We start from the raw sequence: 7,500 nt of genomic DNA on the forward strand, positions 1-7,500 counted from the left end.
TGGAGTCATTATCAGCAGTGACCTGAAACACGCGAATCACTGTAAAAAAGCATACAACAAAGCCAACACTATGCTCGGGTTCATAGCGAGGAACTTCGAGTGTAAAACGCCAGACGTGATGCAATCCTTGTATAATTCCATGGTAAGACCGCACATCGAGTATGCAGTACAGTTCTGGTCTCCTAATTACAGAAAGGACATTGATTTACTGGAAAGGATTCAACGACGCGCCACGAAGATGATTCCAACCTTCGGGGCTCAACCGTACGAGGAACGACTCAAGCGACTCAATCTCTTTACATTGGAGAAAAGACGCCTACGAGGAGATATGATTCAAGTCTTCAAGTATCTGAAAAAACTCAATAACGTCGATTACTCCAAATTCTTTGAACTGCAAACCAACCTAAGAACTAGAAATAACGGTTCAGTCATTCAGTCTAGTCGATGTAACACAGACATCGGAAGGAGTTTCTTTTCAAACCGAGTCATACGCCATTGGAACAATCTTCCTTCAGAAGTAGTAAATGCGCATACCATCAACTCCTTCAAATGTAGAATCGACCGTCACTTCAGTGCTTCTGCTCCTCAATGTCGAGGCTTTCATCTGCTCCTCAATATCGAGATGCTTTCATCTGCTCCTCAATATCGAGGTGCATTCATCTGCTCCTCAATATCGAGATGCTTTCATCTGCTCCTCAATGTCGAGGTGCTTTCATCTGCTGCCCAGGCCCCAAGTGGCTGTCGAGCAGATTAAATCACCAAAGCGGGCAACCTCGTAATGAGCCAATAGGCTTTCTGTTGCCAGCAGTTCCATGTTTCCTCCTCCTCCTCCTCCTCCTCCTCCTCCTCCTTCTGCTCCTCCTCCTCCTTCTGCTCCTCCTCCTCCAGGTGATGCAGGACAGGTAAAACAACAACAAATAAATCACTCAAGTCACGCATCCATACAGGTGACATAAGGAGCCCAGGTAACCTAATTAATGCAGAAAACCAGGTAAACGAGGAGGAGGAGGAGGAGGAAAAAGAGAAAAGTGAAGACAAGAAAAAATACTAAAGTCAAAGAAAAAGAAGAAAAAAGGAGAGAAAAAATAATAGATACAGAAAGAAAGAAAAAGAGGAAAGAGGAGGAAAGAAAAAAAGAAAAGATCCAAAGGAAGAAAAAGAAAAGTTAAAATATAAATAAAAGAAGGAAGTGAGCGAGATGGAGAAACAAAGTAAGGATTCAAAATAGAAAACAAAAAAAATAGACGCCATAGCACGAAAAAAAAAAAAAGGAAGTGCAGGAAGGAAAGAGGAAAGAAAGTGAGCGGGGTGAACAAACAAACAAACAAACAAGTAGTAGGAGAGAAAAGCATAAGTGGGAAAAAACATATAAAAAATAAGGAAAAAAAAATTGAGGTGAAGAAATAAAGGAAAGTGGAGGGGGGACAAGTGAGGGGGGGAGGGAGGAGGCGGGAGGAGGACAAGTGAGGAGGAGGAGGACAAGTGAGGGGGAGGCAGGAAGGGAGGGGAGGGAGGGACAGGTAAGGAAGGGGAGAGGAGGGACAGGTAAGGAGGTGGAGATGGGGAAAGACGGAGGGGGTGAGGGGGGTAAGGGGGGGATGTACTGGTGTGTAAGAGGAAACGATGAAGGGGTGAGGGAGGGGTAAGGAGGTGATGGGGGCAGCAGGGGGTGAGGGAGCAATGAAGAGGATGAGAGAGGGGTAGGGGTGAGGGGGGCAGGTAAGAGGGGAAGAGAGGGACAGGTGAAGGGGGTTAGAGGGGGGGCAGATAAGGAGTATAAGGATTAGGGAGGTGAGGAAGGGCAAGGTGAGGAGTGTGAGGGGGAAGTGAAGGGGTGAGAGGGGAAGTGAAGGGGTGAGGGGGAAGTGAAGGGGTGAGAGGGGAAGTGAAGGGGTGAGGGGGAAGTGAAGGGGGGAAGGGGGAAGTGAAGGGGTGAGCGGGGAAGTGGAGGGGTGAGAGGGGAAGTGAAGGGGTGCGAGGGGAAGTGAAGGGGTGAGAGGGGGGCAGATAAGGAGTATAAGGATTAGGGAGGTGAGGAAGGGCAAGGTAAGGAGTGTGAGGGGGAAGTGAAGGAGTGTGAGGGGGAAGTGAAGGAGTGTGAGGGGGAAGTGAAGGGGTGAGAGGGGAGGGTGAGGGGGGGGGGTAGGGGCGGGGTCACTCACCTAGGGCGGGGCGTCGCGGTGGCCAGCCCGGGCGCCGCTCACTCACACTCTGTCGAAAGGAAGCGACATGACTTCAGATAACCGGAAAGACACGTGGCCTGGTTATTGTGACACCCTCCAGCTACTGGTGACACTCATACTGGTACTGCTGCTACTGGTACTGCTTAACATTACTACTGCTGCTACTGATACTGCTTAACATTACTACTGCTGCTACTGGTACTGCTTAACATTACTACTGCTGCTACTGGTACTGCTTAACATTACTACTGCTGCTACTGGTACTGCTTAACATTACTACTGCTGCTACTGGTACTGCTTAACATTACTACTGCTGCTACTGGTACTGCTTAACATTACTACTGCTGCTACTGGTACTGCTTAACATTACTACTGCTGCTACTGGTACTGCTTAACATTACTACTGCTGCTACTGGTGCTGTAACATTACTACTGCTGCTACTGGTGCTGTAACATTACTAACTGGTGCTGTAACATTACTACTGCTGCTACTGGTACTGCTTAACATTACTACTGCTGCTACTGGTACTGCTTAACATTACTACTGCTGCTACTGGTACTGCTTAACATTACTACTGCTGCTACTGATACTGCTTAACATTACTACTGCTGCTAATGGTACTGCTTAACATTACTACTGCTGCTACTGTTACTGCTTAACATTACTACTGCTGCTACTGGTACTGCTTAACATTACTACTGCTGCTACTGATACTGCTTAACATTACTACTGCTACTGCTTAACATTACTACTGCTGCTACTGATACTGCTTAACATTACTACTGCTGCTACTGGTACTGTAACATTACTACTGCTGCTACTTACTACTTAATAACATTACTACTGCTACTACTACTACTACTACTACTACTACTAATTACTGCTTAACATACTACTACTTCTACTACTAGTACTAATACTACTAGTACTTCTACTACTAATACTACTACTACTACTACTACTACTACTACTACTACTACTTCTACTACTACTACTACTAATTCTACTACTACTACTACTACTACTACTACTACTACTACTACTACTACTACTACTAAACAATGAGAAAGAAGCATAAAAAACACATGAGTAGTAATAATAATAATGATAACCAGATAATAATAATAATAATAATAATAATAATAATAATAATAATAATAATAATAATAATAATAATAATAATAATAATAATAATAATAATAATAATAATAATAATAATAATAATAATAATAACAACAACAACAACAACAACAACAACAACAACAACACAAAAAAAAATCGGACCGGAAATTAATGATGATGATGATGATGATGATGATGATGATGATGATGATGGAGGAGAAGGAGGAGGAGGAGGAAAAAGAGACAGAGGAAGAAGTAAGGAAAATAAACTTGGAAGAAAAGAAAAAATAGAAAAATCATTAAAACAAAAACAAAGTAAAACAATTTGAAGGAAAGAGGAATGACAAGAAGAACAAAGGAAGGAGGAAGGGAAGGAAGTAATGAAGAAGGGAAGGAAGGGACGGAAGGGGAGGAGAAGGAAGGGTTGGACATAGGAAGGAAAGGAGCAACACTTATAGGAAAGGGAGGAAAAGGAAGGATTATAAATAGGAAAGAGGAAAAAACCGTAAGGAGGAGAGAAACGCGTGAAGGAAGGAAGGAAGGGACGGAAGGGGAGGAAAAGGAAGGAAAGGAGAAACACTTAAAGGAAAGGGAGGAAAAGGAGGAGAAAAGAAACGAAAGGAGGAGAGAAACGCGTGAAGGAAGGAAGGAAGGAAGGAAAGAAAAGAAAGAAGGAAGGAAGGAAGGAAGGAAGGGGGGGAGTTGACCATCACCACCCATTCCACATCCACACCACACCCCTTCCCTTCCACAACCCATTCCAACCCCCATCACTCTTACCTCCTTCCATCCCCATCCCACTAACCCATTCCCCTCCCCTTCCCCTTCCTTCCACACTCCATTCCGCTCCTTCCATACAGCCCCCATCACCTTTATCCCCTTCAATCCCCATCCTTCTAACCCTTTCCCCTCCCATTCCCTTCTTTCCACACCCCATTGAAACCCTTCCATAGAGCCCCCATCACCTTTACCCCCCCATCTCATTCCCCTTCTTTTTCCCCTTCCTCCCACACCCAATTCAAACTCCCCATTCCTTCTCCTTACCCCCTCCCATCCCCATCCCACAAACCCACTCCCTTCCCCATTTCCTTCCTCCCACATCCCGTTCAAACTCCCCATACCTTCCCCATCACACCTTTCTGAGCCCCCTATCAAACCCATATATCTTACCCTCTCCCCATTCCTCCTCACCCCATCAAACCCCTCCCATCTCCATAACATTTCCTCCACACTCACAAACGTCTTATATATCTTTTTTTCTGAGTTAAGACATATTGTAACAGTTTGGGGTCATGTTAGGTTAAGTTTAGGGTTCCTTCAAACACATGATAGGAGTCAACTTGAAGCAGAAACCAACAAAGATAGACCTCATTTTGTTTTGTCTCATTAGTAGGGAAGCACATGTGATTTTTTTTTCTGAGTAAGACATATGGCAACAGTTCGGGGTTATGTTAGGTTAAGTTTGGGGTGCCTTCTAACACATGACTGGCGGTAAGTTAAAGCTTAAATCGACATAAAGACCTCACTTTGTTAGATAATAAGTCTCATTAGTAAAGAAGCATATATGATTTTTTTGAGTTAAGATTACGGTAACGGTTCGGGGTTATGTTAGGTTAGGTTAAGTTTGGGGTACCTTCTAATGCATGAGAGGCGGTAAGTTAAAGCTTAAATCAACATAGAAAGACCTCACTTTGTTAGATATTAAGTTTTGCTACTGAGGAAGCAAATATTAGTATGATAGGATATGTGATTTTACTGAATAAGGACATAAAAAAAATCTCTATTTCACTCACTGTCTTTCCTCATTCCTTACATTTACCTATTTTTCTTTTAGTCTATTTATTATTTTTTTCTTTCCTCCTTCCCAACATAGGCTCAAAGGACCAATGTGACGGAGATGAGCACCGCAGCCACGCGCAGCTATAGAGTATGCACCCACCTTTACCTCAACCTCCTCCCTTTTCTCCTTTTTCCTCTCCTCCTTCACCTTCTTCTTCCACTCCTTCTGTTTCTCCTCCTTTCCCCCCCTTCACGTTTTTACAGCACTGACCGTCACAACATCCTTTTCCTCCGCATCCCACGGTATCCTCTTCCACGTCCTTCGTATATATTAACGGACATAACGCCCACGCACACGTCAGGGAGGGAATAAAAATAGACACGTGAGTACCTAACAACAGACGCCTAAACTTATCCATGTAATTGCTCAACATTCTCAGACGCTTCCGCCTCTCATATCAACTGCTACAAATCCCAAAAAGGAGATTGATGGGGTTCTGAGTAGGGTTTATTTTAGGTTCATGGCACAGAAGGAGGGTCAGACTACTACCAGGCCCAAAAAAGTACAGAGAAATCCTACGATGAGTGGTGTTTATTTTAGGTTCATGGCGCAGAAGGAGGGTCAGACTACTACCAGGCCCAAAAAAGTACAGAGAAATCCTACGATGAGTGGTGTTTATTTTAGGTTCATGGCGCAGAAGGAGGGTCAGACTACTGCCAGGCCCAAAAAATTACAGAGAAATCCTACGATGAGTGGTGTTTATTTAGGTTCATGGCACAGAAGGTGGGTCAGACTACTGCCAGGCCCAAAAAATTACAGAGAAATCCTACGATGAGTGGTGTTTATTTTAGGTTCATGGCGCAGAAGGAGGGTCAGACTACTACCAGGCCCAAAAAAGTACAGAGAAATCATACGAAATCCTTGTCAAATATGTGTACTTGGGTGCCGGAATGTTTAAGAATATGGCCGTAAGACCTCTTGACAATTCTGCAAAGACTGAAACATTGTCGGCGATACTCAATTCGGTTAAGATTCGTTTTATAGAAGAGTCGATATCATGTTTCCTACTTAACCACAACCTCTTCTGTCGTCATATATGGGTTAAGATTTTTTTATGAAGCTTCCCATATCCCGTCTCCTACTTCACCAGCTGCATGTCTTCTGTGATCCTTCAAATCTCCCAAAAAACATGGGATAGAAGGTAAAGATCAAATAGATTCAATTATTACTACGCCACGCTCAGCAAACAGCGACTCTCGTTTTACCTAAGCTTACCATAAAAATAAGTTTTCTCCGGAGCTCATAGAAAACAAGTACCTTTACGGGAAACTACTATTACGTTACTATGGCTTGCTACATTATTTTATTTTTAGCTGACACTAAGGAGACTGGTAACAAAGGAGCAACGACCCCTCGGAAAGGTAAACATTGGCCTCACCCACACAAACAACGCCCGTAGAATTGTCACACGAAATCTTGAACAGTACAAAGTTAAATGTTACTATACTGGGTCGTATTTTAAAACATTTCGTCCAAGTTCACATATTTGACAAGGCTTTCGTATGAGTTTAGGGCATTTCCAGGAGTAGCTTTGTGACCCTGGTGGTAGTTTGGCCCTCCTTCAGTAGCATGACCCTAAAAAAACCCTCATTAGAACCCGATTGATCCCTTCTTTGACCTTTATAAATAGTTGATGTGAGAAGTGTCTTATATTACCGGCAGGGTTGTATTTTAAAACATTTCGTCGCCCAAGTTCACATATTTGACAAGGCTTTCGCATGAGTTTAGGGCATTTCCAGGAGTAGTTTTGTGACCTTGGTGGTAGTTTGGCCCTTCTTCAGTAGCATGAACCTAAAAAAAAACTCATTAGAACCTGATTGATCTCTTCTTTGACCTTTATAAATAGTTGATGTGAGAAGCGAAAGTGTCTCAGAATATCGACCATTACACTGAAGGTTATTGTTATTACTGTTAAGGTGCATTATAGTGAGAAAACATAAGGTGAGTACTGCAATGGAGAAGCAAGTGTGTGAATGAACAAAAGACGATCGTGAGTGGATCTACAAAGTAATACAAAGCAACATAGATCAAAGAAAGAAGAGGATCAAAAGATATATATTACATGAACCCTCCCTAATGCTTCCTTATGTTAGAGCTACAATGTTGAGAAAGAACATAAGATTGAATAGTTTTTTTTGTGGCCGTTGTTAGTCACAAAGTTAGTTTTTTCAAGCTATTTATTATTTTGCTATTGGGCTAAATTTTGTGACGTAATAAATAAATAACCAAATAAATATAATAATAGACACAGAGCAAGAGAAAAATGAGAAAAGATCAAAGAAAAAAAGTATATGTAAGAAGAAATGAGGAAAGAGTGGAGGAGGAAAAAAACAAGGAGGAAATAAAAAATCATA

The 7,500-nt window shown here is 42.6% G+C and overlaps 1 long non-coding RNA gene across 1 annotated transcript in view; it reads right to left on the reverse strand.

Annotated features, from left to right (window-relative positions):
• Positions 1-7,500, reverse strand: part of LOC127005549 (uncharacterized) — a 103,974-nt gene that overhangs the window by 74,369 nt on the left and 22,105 nt on the right. Inside the window, exon 3 of the long non-coding RNA XR_007758711.1 lies at positions 2,163-2,211. This is a non-coding gene — a long non-coding RNA (uncharacterized LOC127005549). The remainder of the gene's footprint in view (positions 1-2,162; positions 2,212-7,500) is intronic.

This window comes from Eriocheir sinensis, chromosome 30 (assembly GCF_024679095.1).
Source record: "Eriocheir sinensis breed Jianghai 21 chromosome 30, ASM2467909v1, whole genome shotgun sequence".
Classification (NCBI taxonomy): Eukaryota; Metazoa; Arthropoda; class Malacostraca; order Decapoda; family Varunidae; genus Eriocheir; species Eriocheir sinensis.